We start from the raw sequence: 19,359 nt of genomic DNA on the forward strand, positions 1-19,359 counted from the left end.
CCAATTTAGTCCCGGCCCCTAGTTTTACAATGATAAGGAAACTGAGGCCAAAAGAAGTAACGTCACTTGCTCAGAGCTTTACAACTCAGTAAATGTAGTGAGCCAGCATTCAGTTTGCTGAACCATTGGTTGGTGATTAGTTCTGCAATCCTTGTTTCAGCAGTCAGGTATGTTTCGTGTTCAGAGATGAGTCAGCATCCTCCTGGGTGGACCTCAAAGTCTCAAATTCTCTACCACATTTCCATTATGCCTTTTTCAAGCCTAGCCTGTTTTTCTTCCGGTCCAGTGAACTTACTCTACAAGATATAGTCCTCCTCTCTTTTTATTCCACTTTATTTTGGGCAGTCATCTGTGTGGCAATCACAGATTTATTAGTTGCAAATAAATGAAAGAGCTTTGGATGCCTGAAAACAGCTGCACAGACTTGCCTGTGCTGATGCATTGATGTTAGCCTCTGAGCTCCGGGTGTGTGCCAGAGTCTGGATCAGCTGCTCTTCCAGAACTGCACTCCTGTAACACAGCCTGGCATTATTAGGTTGCAATTATTTTTGCCTACAGCTGGCTATTCTTCATAGCCATTTTACTTTTTATTAAAGTGAGATAAATAGGATTTTGTGCTTGAAAAGCAGCTTTTTTGGTCATATCTTGAGCATAAGCATAGAATTTCTTATCATTTATAGTACTCAAGGAGGAAAATGAGTAAAAAGTTTATTATCTTGAGGATAAAACATATTGCTACAATATAATGCCTTTTTGATGAACCCTGGGAGTGGCGTCCTTTTAGCAGGAAGTGAATTTCTAACTTGAAACCATTTTTAAAATTATAAGCAACTTGAGTGCTTTCTATATCCCAGACAGTTTGCTTAAGGGTATTGCATCACTTAATCCTCTCCCTGATCCAGTGAGATTGACATTATTTATCTGTCTCCTTCCCTGTTTTATAGATGATGGAAGTAGAAATTTGGCAGGGGAAGTAACTGCCCTAGAATATACAAGGAATCTGTCTTAAAGACCAGGTGTTTACTGTAATATATTTCCTCTCATGACTTGACTACAAAATCAAACAATAATTATAGTTACTTCCTCCCATGAAATGGTTTTTACCAGTGTTAGAATGTTTGCATCCACTGAGACATCATTAGATGTGTAGTCATGGATAGTAGGTATCAAATAGCAGCTCTCTCGCACCTAGGTAAAGTGGTTGTAATCATTGATTTTTAAGCTACTCAACTATGTCCTTCATCATGATCTTGTTAATAATGCCAGGCCACTAAGGAGTTATAGTTCATAAAATTTCATCATGCAAACTTTCCAAGGGCCCTCACCTGCTGAAATAACAACTTTCTTTAATTAAAATTTTATTCTCAAAAGTAACAGCTGTATGTGTTTTTTAGTTAGTTAATAATAAAACTAATTATTGTGCTGCATCTTAGGCTACATCTATTTTAAATATGGGCACTTGTAGCTTTGTGTTCTTTGGCATCATTACCAAGGCAATATCAACTAAGCTGATGTTTCTATCAGGAGGTATTGGGGACACATTTTAATCAGACACATTTGTAAGGCAGTGTCTGTGTCCCGCTTTTGCTGTAAGCAATATTGATGGTGAGGTACTAAAGCTTCACTGCTCAGTTAAGTGTTCCTTACAAATTTAGCTATGGTGAGACAGAGATCATCTCCAAAAATGTGCTCACTGGCTTAATAACAGCTTAAAAATGATTTCCTATTAGGTGCAGTGATGTGCACCTTTAGTCCCAGCTACTCGGGAGGCTGAGGCAGGAGGACTGCTTGAGCCTAGAAGTTTGATGCCAGCCTGGGCAACACAGCAAGACCCTTCTAAGAAAAGCTCCCATATAATAAGAAAAGTTTTAAAAATATGGCTGAAAATATTACTATGTGAGACAAAATTTATACTTTGAAATGTCATATCAGGAAAACATGGCTTCTACATTAAATTCACAAAGACCTCTCCAAGCCGTGGATTGTCTCTCTTGGGTCCGTCTTAGATGCCTGCATTTGTCTAAGTGATATCGAATTGCTCTTTAGCAATGCATATGCATTCCTCATGAATTCTTCGAATCCTCCTTCCCTTTCTTCTACCCCCTTTTAAATACTTAGAATCCTTCTGGAGGAGTGTACGGAGAAGCGGACTCCTTTTGAATTGTGTTATACTTGGATGATAAAAAATGAGGGTTGCTCATCTCTCCTGCTCAATTAAGTGTTTTCAATTCTGGATTCTTGTGACTGGGTTTTTGTGCTTCCAGAAGAAACCAGAGAAATTTTATGCAAATTGCTTTTATATGTGCCTGGGTACAATTAAGTAGAAAAGCAGTTGTAGAGAAATTTTCTCTGGAGAAAATTCCAGAGAAAAAAAAAAGGGGGCTCAATAGTTCTATTAAATTTTTCATGTGATCCATATTTCTTCATAAGTATTAAATGTCAGTGCTCTCGATCAGTAATTTTTTTAGTAGTGCCCTGTTCTTTCCATTTCAAAGACTAATGAAGAAATTAAGCAGCACTTCCTAAACTGAGGACTCAAGGTATCCAGGAATTTCTGTTGTTAAAGATAGTAAGTAAAATATGTCAATTTAAAGAAGATTAATACAAATTAATATAATCATTCTATCCCACCCCACTCCCCAAAGAAAGAATTTTGGAGAGGCTCTCTGAGACACTGGTAGAAATTCGATAAGGGAGCATGCCATGACTCAGTCACTCATTTCTATAGGCACTATTTTGAACCTAATTAGATGCCAAACTGTTTTAAATAGTTTTAATTCTATGCCTTACGTTGTTTAACTTACATGCATCGTGAACCTTTGGTTAAAGACAAAGAAAACCAGAAACAAAGGCTGCAATGCAATTTATCTTGAGCGCAAAACGAATCCCATTTCTCTAAGTTCATTTCAACAAAACCTTCACTATGTTTATAAAAATGTGTACACATATGCATACACATGAAAACAGGGTGTATGTGTATATGTGTGTAAGTGTACATATGTATGTACATGTGAGTGTATATACATATGTGTATGTATATATGTATTTACTTTGCAATTTACCATCTGAACCCATACACATTTGAGAGTGAAAATGAGGGCTATTAATAATTAAACTAGAGCCATAGCCACTAACAGACATACCTGGTCATCCTATATAAAACTGAAAAATTTACCATTTATTAAAAAAGGTTAGGAGTCAAAAAGTGGATTGGATTTTAATCTTCATTTTATGCAATATATTTTACAATGTATATTAAATATAAGCTACTGATTAAAAATAGATAAACAATTCCAAAATATAGAGACAGAAAATAGTGACATTTATATCTCATTTGCTTTTTTTGAAAGAATAAAGGCTATCTATAATCTGTAGTATTTTTTGTGGGTAAGAGATTGCAGGAAGCAGCCTAATGCTTTTGTCTTATTGATCAATTAGAAACAAAATACAAAGATCAAAACCAGCCAGTTGACTTTTTAAAAGCATAAAGTGTAACATTTTCAAGCATTGTTTGGATGTTTTGTCTATTTTGGTACTTTAACATGTCTTTAATGTACATTTTACTATTTATTCAATCCCTAAAGCCCAATATTTCAAAAGGTGTCTGTTTATAAATCATTTTTACATAGATAAATAAAAAATAAATTAAACATCATTTAGCACTTATTAAATGGGAAAAAGTAAAATCGTTCCATATGTGTTGAGAATATTACTAAACATTACATTTCAAAGAATACTAGAATATTATCGATAATATGTTATTTGAAATATTATGCTTTCTTTAAAAAATCACTTGCTCAATCATTTTGTCCACAAAAAAAAATTCCAAAATGGTTACATTAGTAATATTGGTAAAGTCGAAGTTTCTCTATACCTCTGCAAGGGACTCAGATGTGCTAGGTACTGAGAAGAACTGTAAGGCCGGGCGCGGTAGCTCACGCCTGTAATCCCAGCCCAGCTACTCAGGAGGCTGAGGCAGGAGAATTGCCTGAACCCAGGAGGCGGAGGTTGCGGTGAGCCGACATCGTGCCATTGCACTCCAGTCTGGGTAACAAGAGCGAAACTCCGTCTNAAAAAAAAAAAAAAAAAAAAAGAACTGTAATAATCTAACAATTTAGAAGACAGGCGCTTAGTGAGAGCAGCTGGCCAGGGAAAGCAGAAGGGTGGGCAACATTTTGTGTCTTCTCTTTGATGCAATGGCAGGGAGCTCCACTCAATAAGTCACCAGAAAAAGACGGAAAGGTACCTGCTTGAAGCCAGAGTGCACTCAGCACCCTTTTTCTCTAGGATGATTTTGGGTGAAAGGGAGCTCTCCTTTGATGGGAAGAAAATGTAGGCTATTGTAGGAAGTGTAAGCATAGCTTTGATTAGGAAACAAAAGACACAGTGAAACTGGGTTTACTCCTTATATGAGTTCAAGAAGGGAACCTCAAATGTATCTGAGTAGTTGGTTGCACACATGGCATAGACCTTCTAACTAAGGAATACAGCAGCCTGGCTGTCCTAAAATTACAACTCAGAAGTCAGTGCTCTACCAGGGGCGGGCGTCTGGGTCCAAGTGCCTTTCTAGGTGGTTCCTGCCTGGATATCTGCTCCCCAGTTAGGACCAGCTTGACCTTTCACTACCTGCTGTACTGAGAGTTTTGCCTACCATCATTTTCAGAGCTGCTTCTGCCACTTTTGCTACTAGGGATTAAAATTTCTTTATAATCCAAAAGCAGAAAAGAGCATTCACTGCCTGCCCCATGGTCTCTTCCATGCGGCTCGCACATAATGACTGTACCTTGGTTCCTGTGGAAATTTAGCGTGCTGAAGCCTTAGAAGGAGCAGTTCCAGGAGTGATGTGTGTGTTTGTTTTGGACAGATCTGTCTTGGTACTACTGACACCCAGTTTGTTCTATATCTGTGGTATAATTCTGAAGAGAGTGAAAATACCCCTATTTACTGAGCACCATTTAGTGGAAATTAATGCCAGCTACCAACAATAATGCCATGTGCTGGGCAAGTCACATTACCTGCTATCTACCTGATCTCCACAAAAGCCCTAGGAAGTTGGGAATTAACTTTCTCCTAGTTAGTAAGCAAGAAAAGTGAAGCTCAAAGATATCGGGTAACTTCCCAGAGTCACAGAGACAGTGGTCAGTGGCATGAAGCTTGTGAGTTTTCCGTTAGAAAGCAAAAATTCCTTAGATTTACACCAAAAGACTATTCAGTCTCATTTAAATATCACTTCATACTACTCACTTTGAAGATGATTGCTTTAAATATTTGAACAAATTATGGCTAAATGTACTAAACTTGAGACTAATTTCCAGCACAGCATTTTCTAAAGCAAAGATGATGTCAGAATTGCAAGGACCAGTTAGGGTCATTGTAGAAATTAACTAGATCCTCCTTTTTTCTTTCTCATTTCCCTGAAATAGTTTTCACCCATTGTTATCTATTTGATCTCAGCCATCTGGTTCTGCAGCCAGCGAAGGAAAATGTCAAATTCAACAAAATGAGTAGTACTGCTTGAGCTGAATATTGAATATTTAGCTTTTCTTTTTTTGCTCTACAAGATATTTAAACAGGAACATTGCTTACTAATACTTCCTAAGTTATTATCAATTCCCTACAAACATTGCCATTTCCTCCAAATGGAAAGGCAGGCATTAGGACCATGAGTCAAACACTCTACCCTAATATCTAATGACATATAAATTTGAGAGTTAACATTTACTTAATTGCTGAAGCGGTCATGCCAAGGGCATCGTCTGACGTATTATCAGGTGTTAAAAGGATAATTTCTGAAGGGAGAAAAAAATCTCTAAAACCAAGAGACAGTATTCTATTAAAAGTATTATTCAACTCTTTTAAAAAATCTTCAGTTAAGTAGACTGTCTCAGTAGGTTGGGAATGGTTCCTGACGTAGAAACATATCTCTGTAATCTAGGAAGGGAAGGGGAGTGCTGGCTGTTTTCTATGTTTCCTCCCAACACGTAGCCATTCTCTATCCATCTCTCCTGACCCCATAAGCTGCATCTGTCAGGTACCTTTGCCCCCTTGCTTCCACCTGGGTTTTGCTAATAGAAGGCATCAGCGGCAAGAGATCAAAGGGCAGAGGGAGAGCCCGAGAGCAGCCTCTTCCTGGTTCCCTCTTCACCTTGGGATGCAGTTGGTTCTGGCAGGCAGCCCCTCCTCTCAGCTCCTGCTAACTGCTCCTAACACTGGCTTCTCCCAAAAGACCCACAGACAAGGGGAATAAACACTTCCCTACTGTTATTAGGCTCTGGTGTATTCCCCACTTGTTGATTCATCAACTTGCCTACCCATTTGGCAGTACTTTGTTAAAACCTCTTCAGTTGATTCATTTGAATGGAATTCCATTGCTTGATAGGACTCAGAGGAGATGGCGGTGGGGGGGCGGGGGTGGGGGTGGAGTCACTAGAATACCTGCGTCCTAATTCTGGCACTTGTAAACTATCTGGTTTTAATCTACACAATTCCTCATGCTTCACTTTTATCTTCTATAAAAGGAAAATAATAACGATACCCATTTCACAAAGCACTGAGCCCTGTGAGTACAATAAGGTGCACCAGAAAGTGTTACTATCAGTTTGCATGAAGAAAGGAGACTGCTTGGTTTCCTGTTTGAGTTCCTGTAAGTGTGGTCTATACTAATCTACTATATGGCCTCCTCGAAATGTTGCCTATTGGTATTAACTACTAATATGTATTTCTAAACTTTGGGATAGAATGATGGAACTGTGCCGATAGTTTTAAAAAGAGATGGTTTGATTCCATTTTTTGCAACTCATACATTCTTTGAACCTCCAAAACTTATATTTTCTTTCTCCCTAATGGTTTACTCTGTTTCATCTTAGAAAAGTTTGTTGCTAGCTACTGGAGGCAAACTAGGTTAAGTCCAATTCACATACACAAGATGTATTCTCTGGGTTCCTAGTAATGACATGGTAACAGCAGCAGAACTGACACTTGTCAGGGAAGAAAATGGCTTTCCCCCTTCCCCCACAATTATGAAGCACTTGTGGACTATTACCAACAAAACCGAGCACAGTTCCTCAGTATGAGCATTCAGGAAACAAAAATATATCTTGCGATCTAGTCTGCCACATTTGGAGGAAGCACTGTGGCATGTATGCTGGGGAAGTTAAAAACTGGGATTTTGTCCCTGATTTATGAGAAATTATGTGTGTGATCCTGCACAATAGCTGTCTTAGTCCTCTAAACCTCAGCTGCTGCACCCAGAGTTTCTTGTGCCAGGATATCGCCACATCCACTGTTCAAACTCAAGGTAAATAAATGTAGGCTTAGTGAGGGTCAAAAAAAAAAAAAGGTTTAGAAAAGCAAGAAATACCACCTCAACGAGGAATAGGTGAGATCCATTCTCTTGTTTGCTTTTATTTTAGGTGAAATATTAACACATAGTCATAAGGGAGCAAACTCACAGTTACATCCTAAAAAACACTAGGCTACTGGAATCTTGTTTTCCAAATGCCTCGCCCAGTTTGACAATGCCAAACATAACCTGTTCCAGATGACTTTTTCCCTCCCTTTTCTAAGTCCTTTTTTTAGTCCCCTTCCATATTCCCTTCTCCTTTTCCTTTCTGGACCTATCACTGCCTCATCCCAACATCAAGAGGTGGAATTTAAAAACCGTGCTGTTAGAAGAAACCACTTTCCCATTCGCCTGCTCAGAGGCAAATGGGATAAGAGAAACTGGTTACTGTCTGTCCAGTTTTCTTTACACTATTTGTGATCATGATAAATCATTTCCCCTCTGCACTGGCAAGGCTTTGGACTCTGTGTTCTGTGTACCTTGCCTCTTCATTCATTTTCTTCAAGTTTTTATTTGCTAGCTTATTTTCGAATTGCAAGATACTTGTGGGGTGGCTAGAATGCTTTCTGTTTTTTTTTTTTTTTTTTAATCAGCATCATCAGTGAATGTTCTTGAGGCACTGAATGTGAAATACAGGGCTAAACACACATGTATAAAATATGCCTGTTTTTCCAGAAGTTTGCAATCTACCTAAAAGGCAGGAGCTAAATAAGTAATAAAACGTGATTTAAGGTCATAAAAGTGGGGAGTGCAAATAATGAGGCATGGGCAATCGCATATATTGGTTATTGCCAGGGGCCCAACCACTGGTATGTGTCTTACAAGAGAGATGTTAGTCCATTCTGACAACTTTTCATGAAAATATTGTGCCCATTTTACAGATAAGAACAAAGAACTCAGAGAGTAGAGATGGCCTCCTACATACTGTGATTTGCCAGATCCCATTACCTATTCTGTTAGGGAAAAAATAATGAGTGGGCTAAACAGAAAATGGGAATTCAAGGCAGTGTGTTTAGTGAGAGTCAAGGCCCAGCAGAGATTCTCAAAGTGTGGTGCCCAGACGAGCAGCATTACCATCACCTGGGAACCTATCAGAAATGCATATGTTGGGGCCCCAGCCCAAATCTACTCAATCAGAATCTAAACCTCTGGGCATTAAGGCTTAGCAATTTGTGTTTTTGTTTTTGTTTTTGTTTTTATTGCATTTTACGTTTTGGGGTACCTGTGAAGAACTTGCAAGACTGTGTTTTAATAAGGCCCAGAGGTTATTTGGAGGCAGGCTAAACTTGAGAACCATTGACCCAGGAACAATGAATTTCAGCTGGATGGGGAAGCAGGCAATCAGAGGCAGAGGCAAGATGGTGAGGCTGGGTTGAGTGGCAAGCAGTGAGAATCCAAAGCTCTGAGATGGCAGCCCGCAGACCTTGCTGGGTGTGGATGGACCTGCTGTAGCACCCCTCATTGAGTAGCCTGGTGTCCTGCCAAGGATAAAATGTGAGGACTGTGGCAGGCTTTCTTAGACCAAGTGTTCCTGCTATCTCATTACTCTAAAGACAGGGATCCCTCTGCCTGAGAATTTAGACAGCTGCTTGTCCCTGGTGAGGGAGCTCCTCTGCAGTCTCAAGGGAACTTTGAGAAAAGAGGTTTGTGACCACTTAAAATACTCATGCTTCATTTGGGTGCTTATATAGCACTTTTAATCAAGATGAAATGCAGGTATTGTCTCTGAATGCTTTGAGTTGAAGGGAAAAGTTAATGAGTGAATGATTCAAAACATTTCTCTTCTTATCCTGGAGAAAGCCATTAGAGGAGTGAAACTTCTTGGTCAAGACAGAAACAGCCTGCCCTAGAGGGATGATTGAAAGAGTCTTCAGGACAGGCATTTGTCCTTTAGTTTTATTTTCACTTTAATTATTATAAAATCTGATTTAAGTGTGGACCATAGCCCCCAGTTCCAGCCAGCTGAAAAGATAAGCCCATTTGTTTGTATGGACAAGGCTGAAGACAGATAAAACAACCCTTTTAAGTAACAATTCTTCGCAAGGTGAGATTAAAGACATTTCTTCTTGCTGTTACCAAGGAAAATCATGATCTACTTGATTAGACAGATGAATAGAAAGTATCTCTTTTGCCATTGCTTGGGGTTGTGACATCATCTGGTGCCCATACTCTTTACTTTGGGGTCATCTGCTGTAATACTGATGAAATTACAGAATAACAGGGAATCAGATGTCATGTTCCCCAACTCTATAATGAAAACTTTAAAAATGTTTAGTCCCAAATTCTTATTGGAAAACATTGATTACGGGTAAAATACATAGAGTTATATCAAATTCAGTTGTGTTGTTTTCAAAGAGCTATACCTTAGATAATCTAGAACTAATCGATTTCTATTGGGTTGTAACGAAATATAAACAAGTGGACCTTCTATGTTTTATAGCATTCTGGCATTTAAAACTGACTGATTATATCTACCTGAACCTTAAGGAAAATCAGAGGAAACTTGATCCTGAAAACATTAGTACTTAGTGTTTTGTACATACATATGCTCAAAGAATGTGTATCCATGGTGTAGCAGAAAACATCTTACTGAAGCCTGTTTCGCTTTCTTCATGGAAATTTCAGTTGACTGTTCATTTTAGTAAACCATATAGAGCATGGTATTCCTATCAATTGATCATGTCAATTAATTTGCAGTGGAGAGTTTGTGGGACCATGGACTTCTCGTTTATCTTTAACCAAGTCTTCCTTGGGTTATTGCAATTCCACGTGGATCAGAAAACACTAATCATGTTCATCAAATAAATAAGTGCATATTTATTTCAGGTTCTTCTCAGAAGTTATCTTGGGTAGCTTCTGTTGTCTTCCCAGAATTATGTTATAGCATTTGGTTGTGACTCCTAATCAGCTCTGAGCTGTCTTGTATTCTCAAGAGAAAAAACCCAGGACACTTTGCTGCTGGGTCAAATGAGGTATACAGTAGTAGAAGGCGACATGGAGAGCTACTAGATGATTCAGAGAGAAAGTTCAATTCCCTGCCACCCAAATTCCAGCCTTCTTGGCTGTATGCAGCGCTTGATGTTGAATGTGCTATGAATTATGACAGAATTATGACAGGTTCATAGATTTTCTTACTCTCCCAGATTTTTAATCTTTTTAAAATTTATTTCCTCTTTTAAAATATACAAATCCTTTACATTTATCCCACGTTGAAAGAATTAGAAAAACAAACTATAAAACCCCATCAACACTATGCCTCCTTCTGGCTCTCTTCTTTCTCTACCCAGCATGGTGCCTGACTGCCAGACTTCTCAAAGGAATTTTTTTTCTGTCTGGCTGATGTCCTGTCACTAGCCTTGCTATTGTTGAGGTCACCAGTATTTTTTTTTTTAACCTAGGATCTGCTTTCTTTTCTTCCGTGGCAGTTCTGCAACTGTGGATATTGTCACAGTTTTCTTCCTTCAAACTCTCCCCTACCTCTTTTTACTTGATACCATTCTCTTCTGGTTCTTCTGATTTTCCTACTATTCCTCATTTCCTATTCAGGTTTTATTTTCTTAGCCCAATATTTGAATATGATTGTGCCTTATAACTTCATTTTGACAGTCTTCTCAAAGACTATATATACTCATAAATATATTGTCTTTAAGAGCAACTATGTCCTGATGACCTCCAAATCTGTGCTTTTAAGACAGGTTGTTTGCCTGAGCCCTAGACCCCAGACTTTTTGTTCATGTGTTTACTGATCATCTCTATATAATTGTTCTTTCTGTATTCATAGCTAAGGCACTGCATTCCACTTCCTTACCCAAACCAGAGCCTGGAATTTATTATTATTATTATTATTTAAATTTCTGTCACCCCCTCCTTGCAGCTCATAGATGGCAGTTTGTGACAGTTGACATCCTACATCTGTCTCTCTCTGATGTGTCTCTTTTCTCTGTTGCTGTCACCCTTGTCTTCATGTCTTCATCATCTCTGCTCTAGATTATTGCTTTTGCTTTCCAGTAGACTTTCTACTTCCAGTTATACAACCCCAGTGTCTCCTAGAGAAGCTTTATGTAGTGACTGCCCATCATTTCATCGCTCTGCTTATAAATCTTACATGGCACCTTAAGTCTTTCAGTGTTAAACTCCAGTTGTGTAGTATGCCTTTCCTGACTCTAGGATTTTAGCCTTGCTCCATTTCTATCCTCTACTGCTTCTGCCTGTTTCTAACCTATTGCTACATCTGCATATGTACAATCCTTGAACATTTTCTTTTTGGATCTCTGTCCTTGCACGTGCTGGTTCTTATGCTTATGCCTCTTTTATTCTGATTATTTCCACACTACCTTACCCCATTAGCAAATATCTGCTCAACTTCTAATGCTAGGTTCAGTATGACCTCTTGGAAGCTTTTTACCGTGTGTTTCTCATTTCCATACACAATAGAAGTAAGTATTCTTTCTTCCGTGATTCGAGAGTCTGAGACAGGTGCCTGACCCAAGTGTACTGCAAGTTTCTGTGTGTGGCCTGTCTTCACCATTTGTGTAAGCTCTGTGAATGGCTTTTATGGTCATTCTTATACCAAATGGCAAAGAACAAATAGTCAATAACATTGTACAAAAAAGGGTAAAAGGGACAAAAATTTAAGTGAACTGAAAATATGATTGTTTGACATTGAGTATTAGGTCATTAGCATGCCAGAGCTGTCGCAGGCTGGCTCACAAGAGCAAACTGTTTAAACATCAGGAATTTTGCCAGCTGGCTGTTAAGCCCTTTGTAGCTTGAAACTAGGCACGGTAGGAATATTTACACTAGGGAAATTAGCAAGCACCACAAATCAGGGCTTTTGTTTTTCAGAGACAGTTATCTGCAGACTACTGATATTCCTGATTACAGTGCAGTCAATTAATTCATGCTCATGTCCACCAACCATGTGATACCACGGGAAATCATAGATTCCTGTTTCTGACAGTTCATATCCTAGATAACTCTCTATGCCTTTTCTCTTCATTTCTCTACCACCTCTGCCTTAGTTCCTGTCTTCATCGTCTTTGCCTAGAAAACTACTTGTTGTCTCCCAATAGATGCTACCACTATAACAATACTATTGTTAGATCTGCCACTGGAACAATCTTTGAGCAAGAGTCCTGCCAGTATGGAATTGAAGAAGACAGTTATTGTTGACTACTTGGGAATGATAATTTATAACGCTTTATTATATAAAGAGGGACACTTTAAATTTGTCAGTTGCTTATGAAGTAGTTTTATTTATTTATTTTTTTTCAGTTGTAGTGACAGGTGGTTTTCTATAGATTGAATCTGTGGCCATGGTACTCACTTCAGGATAATTGGCCAAGGCTAGGTTACATCCTGTAGCCATGCAACAGTGACAGTAATTTGATCACAATGATGTTGACCCTATGACTTTTGACTTCATAATTATCTTGCTGTAGTCGGCTGGCCAACAGCACTTCATCATTGAAAATATCCACCAGGAGGAATATCATGGGGACAGTTATTAGAGCCATCTCCATTTTGACTTTGCCCCAAACTTGGTCTGGGGAAAAAGCTTCTTAATGTTGCCTCAGCAGCAATTTGTTGCCTCCCAGCCTGGTTTTAAGTATATCCATAATTAACACTGCGGGTAGAGGTGCAAGAATGCCACATTTTCTTCTAAGCCACGCAACCTCATTAAGAAAGTAAAACGTTTGTGAGTCTTTCATGCAGTCTTTCTCCCCCTGGGTTGTTGAAACTCTCTGGATGTCAGCACAGCACTATGGGCCAGGAAAGTTCAGAGAATTACTTCAATAATATGACAGCCTCTTCCATTTAAAGTGGAATTCAATGCTGGCTTCCCTTGGAGGCATTCATTGAAATTCCGTGCATGATCCATTCCTCTAGTCATTTAACAATGTGTCTCATGTTTGCCCTGATTTTAAAAAGAAAGAAAGAAAGAAAACCAGCTTTGTGTTTGTGATAACATGGATCAGGATAGTATAATTGCAGTGAAGAGGCCCCGAGCTTGCAGTAATAGGATGGTTCATCTGATGTGTACTGCCATTAGAAAGTGACCCATCCATGAAGGTTCTCGGGGGACACTAAAGAGGCTATTAAGAATTACACTCTGTGTAGTATGAAAGCTAATGAGCAAAAGAGGAAGTACGAAGAAAAACTACTGCTTCAGGAAGTGTGGTTCCTCTTAGGGCCTGTCACAGCTCTCTTCAAATTCATCTGGATAGGCTGGTCTTTAGCAGGAAGAGTTCTGCATTGCCCCCGTGCCAATGCAGGCTCCCTGCAGGTCATCCTGTACCAAGCTCCCAAGCAATTAAAACCAGTGAATAATAAATGGTGACGAAAAGAAAGAGAATGGATACAACAACTGCCAATAAATAAGGTAAAAAAAATAAAAAAGACATTTACATCAGAGATGAAATGTCTCTGATTGAGATAATGAACTTCAGTAACAACAACAAAAAAAAAAGGTAAGGGAAAAAAGCAATTTCTTGTACATCCTCTTTAAAAAACATTTCAGAATCACTTTATGCTATTTTGCTTCCTATATAAGGACAGAACAGTGCCTAATTATGATTTCAAGAGTATGTATTTTAAACTCTATCTTAATTTTTTGGCATGTTTGAAAATAATGTCTTCCAGTCTAGTCTATACTACTTTCTTGTTTTAAAGGTTCTACTTAGGATTTTAGATTACACAAATTGTGAGGTTGGCATGTAGGCAAAAGGAAGAGTCACACCTTGCTTATCAAAGTTAACCCCACTTGGTCTCCATTGTCATTCGTTGGGTTTATCTCCTGAGAGTTGAATTACAGTAAGATAGAGTCTATAAAGACCAGTGAAATCAGATGCCTTCCTTGTGCCCAACGACCCCTAGTTCTGACAGGCTTCATTGTGAGTGAAACTGAGGAGGCTCTCCTCTACTTTACCTGGAGGAGAAGTTGCAGGTAGGAACATCCATGGCCCCAAAATCCACGTCGCTGAGGCATAAGGTAGTGGCTCCTCTTTCATTAAACCATAACAATACTAAAATATCAAACCACGTATCTGTTTTCTACACCTAAGGCTACTGTGAACACCACAGTGCTATCAATAGATGAAGCTAGAAAATATTTCTGTCTTAAAGATGATGTGCCTCAGTAATGAAGTGAGAGAGGGGAAAAAAATCCATAGTGTTCATAGAATTAGGAAGCAGACTGACAGTAGTCTATGAATTCCAAAAGTATACCCATCTCCAAGTGGCCTGAGGAGGGTTGATTTCTCCAGGCCCTCATCTGATGTCCCAGGTGGTTTGGCAGAGTCCTTGCGTATCTTTGTTTTGAAAACCTATTTTTATCTTTCAAATAATATTAACTATCCTTGTTTCCAAAGGCCAAGTAACTTTCCCAGAGGCACCCAGTAGCCTGGAACAGTCAAATCATTGAATTGATCTTATATTTAATGTAGAGTGAAGTTATTTGTATATTTCAAGATTTTAAGATTATTTTGAGAAAACAAGCCCGAATAAATACACAGTCTCTTCAAAGATTGTGAGGAAAGCCATTATTTGAAATGGTCCTAGTAGTGAAAAACTATAGTATCACTGATTTAAAATGAAGTAAATGAAGGGTCGGGGATCTGTTTGAATAGCCCCCACCCATACCTCACCCCTCAACTGTCTTCCTGGTATCTCACTCTCTACGTAACAAGCCTTCAAACAGTCATCGAGTGATATGATTCTGACAGGCAGTCATGTTTTACCTTTAATTTCTCCTGTTTTTCTTTATTTGCTATTAATAAAATCTTGTTCAACAAACTGTGGAGCATAATTTCTACCTGTTTTTACTTGTTTGAACTATTGAGAAAACAATTAGTGTAATACACAGTCATTGAATACTTGCCACATAAAAAGAATTATGTGAGGAATATGAGAGCTAGAAGAATGTATAAATAAATGGTACTACAATTTAGCACACAAAAGCCAGGATGCCAAAGTCAGAAAACCACAACTTAAATTTCAGCTACGCTTCCTCATAGTAACTGTGTGACCTTGACAAGTTACTATATCCTCCTAAGTCAGCTTTCTCTTCTGCAAACGGAGTTTAGTAATATTGACTGCCTCCTAGGATTGTTGTAACAAGAGCTTAATTCGCTGCTTGGCTTAGAGTAAGTGATCAACAAATATAGCTAGTTTATAATGGAAAATCCTCAAAGAAGATAAAGTACAGAAAATTGATAGAAAGCCAAGACAAAGAACCAGGCAGATGCTATAAAGTGGCAAAATACACAAACTGTAAAACTTTAGCTAAAGGACAGGGCTTTTCTGGATAAGCAGTTTTCTTCTACATATTATTTACCAGCTATACCAGTAAGCTAAGCTACTGTAGTTCTACCTCACACCATGTACAAAAGCAGAGTTTGTTTCAGAATCTAGGCTTTTGGTGGTTCCTGTGAAATTTGGAGAAATATTCATATCTTGTCTCCAAGAGAATTTTTATATTTTTTATATGAAACAGCTTGCTAATTCTAATCATTTGAAAAGACATTCTACCATATTAAGATTACTTCCCTTAATAAACACATGTATATCACACTGCTTGGGTGGATTGAGAGAGGCTGTGAGAATTGGCCAGCTTCTGAAGAAACATGCTCGGTGTAGAAATTTGTTCTTTTCACTACTCCCTTCCCTGTTTCAACCTCCATAACTAACAGCAGAATAATAGAAATGCAGAAATAGAGATTACTATTTTGTCTGTCTTTTCATTTATTTCCAAAATATTGAAACTGTAACAAACTACTCAAATAAGAGTTAAAATAATATTACTCACAGCCATGCGATTTTACAATCCCTAATCAATTTACATTCTAATTGTTCATAATTGTGCCACATGAAGATAAATGTTTTCTTGACTGAATAGTCAACTACAAATAGTGTACAACTGTTGTATTTTAGTCGAAAACATATTCCATTTTCAGATCTATACAATGCAGACATTTTAAACCTTATAAACTCCTCGGCCTTTGCCAAGTGCGTTCTTTTATTTGCTGGGAGGCATTTGTCCATTTCCTAACCTTTTTACCTCCAGAAAATAAATGACACATGTGACTTGAAAATTGAATCGATCTTGACTGAAAAAGAAATAATAAAAATAGCTAATGTCTTTATCAACTCTGTAGCAAGCCTACGGGGCAGATACTGTTGCTGCTTCCGTTTTGTAAGATGCATTATATCTTGCTAATCCTCAATAAATATGAAAAAGTGATCATTTCACAGCTAAGAATTGACAAACTGGAACACATTTCTCATTTGAATAGACAAGATCAGCAGTTCCCACCAGTGCTGCAATTTCTGCCTTCGGGTGTGTTGTGTTCCAGGCAGACACTGTCGGTTCATTCGTAGGTCACTGCTATTTTATTTCTATTTGTCTATTTCTGAACCAGAACTCAGATTCACATCCAGACAGCTGCCCGTCTTAAAGACTATTCTGCTATCTACCTTCTGTGACATAATTTAAAGAAATGAGTCCCCCCAATTAAACCATTGCAGGTGTAAATCTCTTGCCTGGAGAGAGAATTGAGAAATGGATGGGATTCATGAATATAAATTGGGCTCTCCTTACATTAAAGTTTTCATTTTGAAATGGTATTCACTCCCCACGTAAATCCTTATTTGCCATAAGTGTGTTTACCATGGGAACCCCAGTGTAGCGCTGGTAGCCCATTGCTATGCATAACTGAATATTAAAGTTCACAAATCATCAGGCAGAGGAGGTCAGGAGAAGGGGAGGCTGTGGCAGGGCAGCTGCATTTGGGCTGGCAGCAAAGATGAATCCTGCTTTCACAGGCTCTGCACCCTTCCTGGGATGAGGCAACCCAACCTGCCCACTCTTTATCTCTCCTTAAATATTATTTGTTATTAAGGATTGCTTCCTCTTCCAACCAAGACATTCTGCTTTCTGAATATCTTAACAGGTCTAATATTTTCCCTTCACACAATTTTGGTTTAGACGATGGTGTATTAAATGAATCTCTTACAGGCCACCGAATTTATTTTTAAACAGATGCCTCTGTGAAAGGATGGAAGGGTTCAATAAGGAAATACACAAATAATCTGCAGACACTAAGTGACCCGCTCCTCCTTCCCTCACTTCCCTCTTCTCCTTCCCTCCTTTCCTCTTCTTTTTGTTATTAGTTTGTTTACATTGTAGCTGTATATATTCTGCAAAGCTTCATTGAGGCCAAATAGCCTTTCAGTGTATGAATAAATATAATCCAAAGTATCAAATGGCACTCTTCTCATTTTCAACTTGTGCTTTCAATTTTCAGCCAGAAGTAAGGCCCTTTATATTCACAATTAAATGGACTTGAGAGTGAGTTTACACTGCCTACTCTTTGTTATAGAAGTAAATCAGAGGGAAGTTTTTTTGTCATAGGTTTTCTATGATCATCCCAAGTTATTTTATTATGTTTATAATAATTTATGGCACAAAGAGCTTGATGTGGTTTGGAATAATGTCATAATAAAATGATAAAATAGCCACAGAAGTTTTCAGGGCAATTGGATATATGAATCACAATGGAAGACCTAGCCAATGAAAAACAATCAAAATCTATTTTCTGAAATTAATGTGAAAAGAATTTTCTCTCAAGTTGTGTCTGCAAATGAGACCAGAGAAGTAGAAGTGGTGAAAATGGTAATATAGGCTTCATCGCATTTCTTGTTCCCAGGTCTGATGGTTTTTCCTTATCGTATAAACTTCAAACACTGTAGGTATCAGAATTCTGAGCTTATCTTGTTAGTCTTTTTTTGTTTTTTTGAGACAGAGTCTTGCTCTGTCGCCAGGCACCAGGCTGGAGTGCAGTGGCGCGATCTCGGCTCACTGCAACCTCCACCTCCTGGGTTCAAGCAATTCTCCTGCCTCAGCCTCCCGAGTAGCTGGGACTACAGGCGCACGCCACAACGCCCAGCTAATTTTTTTTTTTTTTTTTTTTTTTTGTATTTTTAGTAGAGACGGAGTTTCACCATGTTGGCCAGGATGGTCTCGATCTCTTGACCTCATGATCCACCCGCCTCAGCCTCCCAAAGTGCTGGGATTACAGGCGTGAGTCACCGCACCTGGCCCTTGTTAGTCTTAAATAGACCTGCCAAGCATATTAAAGGAAGGTTCTGACTATCAACTGTGGACAGAATGTAGCTCAGGGAAATGTGGCCATTACGCTTAATTATATTCATAATATGTGGTGTCTTGAAAGAATTTAAAATAATTCAATAAATTGAAACCACTATGATTTACGGTAATAAGAATGTAAAACAATGAGACACATAAGGAAAGTCAAAGCGTAGCTTTTTAGATTACACACTGGTTCCACTCGCCAATTGCAGGCATAGGCCAGACCTCCCAAACTGGCCTTTTTCCAAGCTTGCTCTCTGGTTCTCCAAACTAAGGACACCTTGCTTCTAGCTCATTTGATGAACTGAGCCAATCTCCTAATTCAGTGACTGTTTGAAAGCCACGTTTTCATAATATTTCTGAATGAAGATGTATTTTTGTATATCCAAGGATAGTTTTGTATTGTCTTCTATAAAGACTGCAATATAATGTGATCCTTCTTCAATATAAAGACTCTTAACAGGCACTCAGTATGTAGATTATTTAATTATACATATTGATTAGCTATTTTTTAGCTTTTGGCTTCAATATTAAAAATCTGATTGTGAAACCTAGTTCATAATTGTGTTAAGAAAATCTAGGACTTTAAAGATTCTTTTCTCTCAGAGAATTGCATTAAGATAGCAGTTCCATTTATTCTCAGGTGCTCTACATGGTTAATAGTATGAGCTCTGGAAGGAGCTTATTATACGGCATAAAGTGAATCTGCTTCATTTCTCTACCACTGTGTCATTTTCACCCAAATCATAACTTTCTTCCCAACATTTACGAGAACAATCCACAGGCTTCCTTTATAAGGATGCATTTTTTTTTTTTTTTTTGAGACGGAGTTTTGCTCTTGTTACCCAGGCTGGAGTGCAATGGCGCG

The 19,359-nt window shown here is 38.4% G+C and overlaps 1 protein-coding gene across 19 annotated transcripts in view; it reads left to right on the forward strand.

Annotated features, from left to right (window-relative positions):
- ARPP21 (cAMP regulated phosphoprotein 21) overlaps positions 1-19,359 on the forward strand; it is a 158,782-nt gene that overhangs the window by 136,264 nt on the left and 3,159 nt on the right. The gene's annotated exons all lie outside the window — the stretch shown is intronic.

The sequence above is a fragment of the Cebus imitator genome, unplaced genomic scaffold, assembly GCF_001604975.1.
Source record: "Cebus imitator isolate Cc_AM_T3 unplaced genomic scaffold, Cebus_imitator-1.0 Scaffold21, whole genome shotgun sequence".
NCBI lineage: Eukaryota > Metazoa > Chordata > Mammalia > Primates > Cebidae > Cebus > Cebus imitator.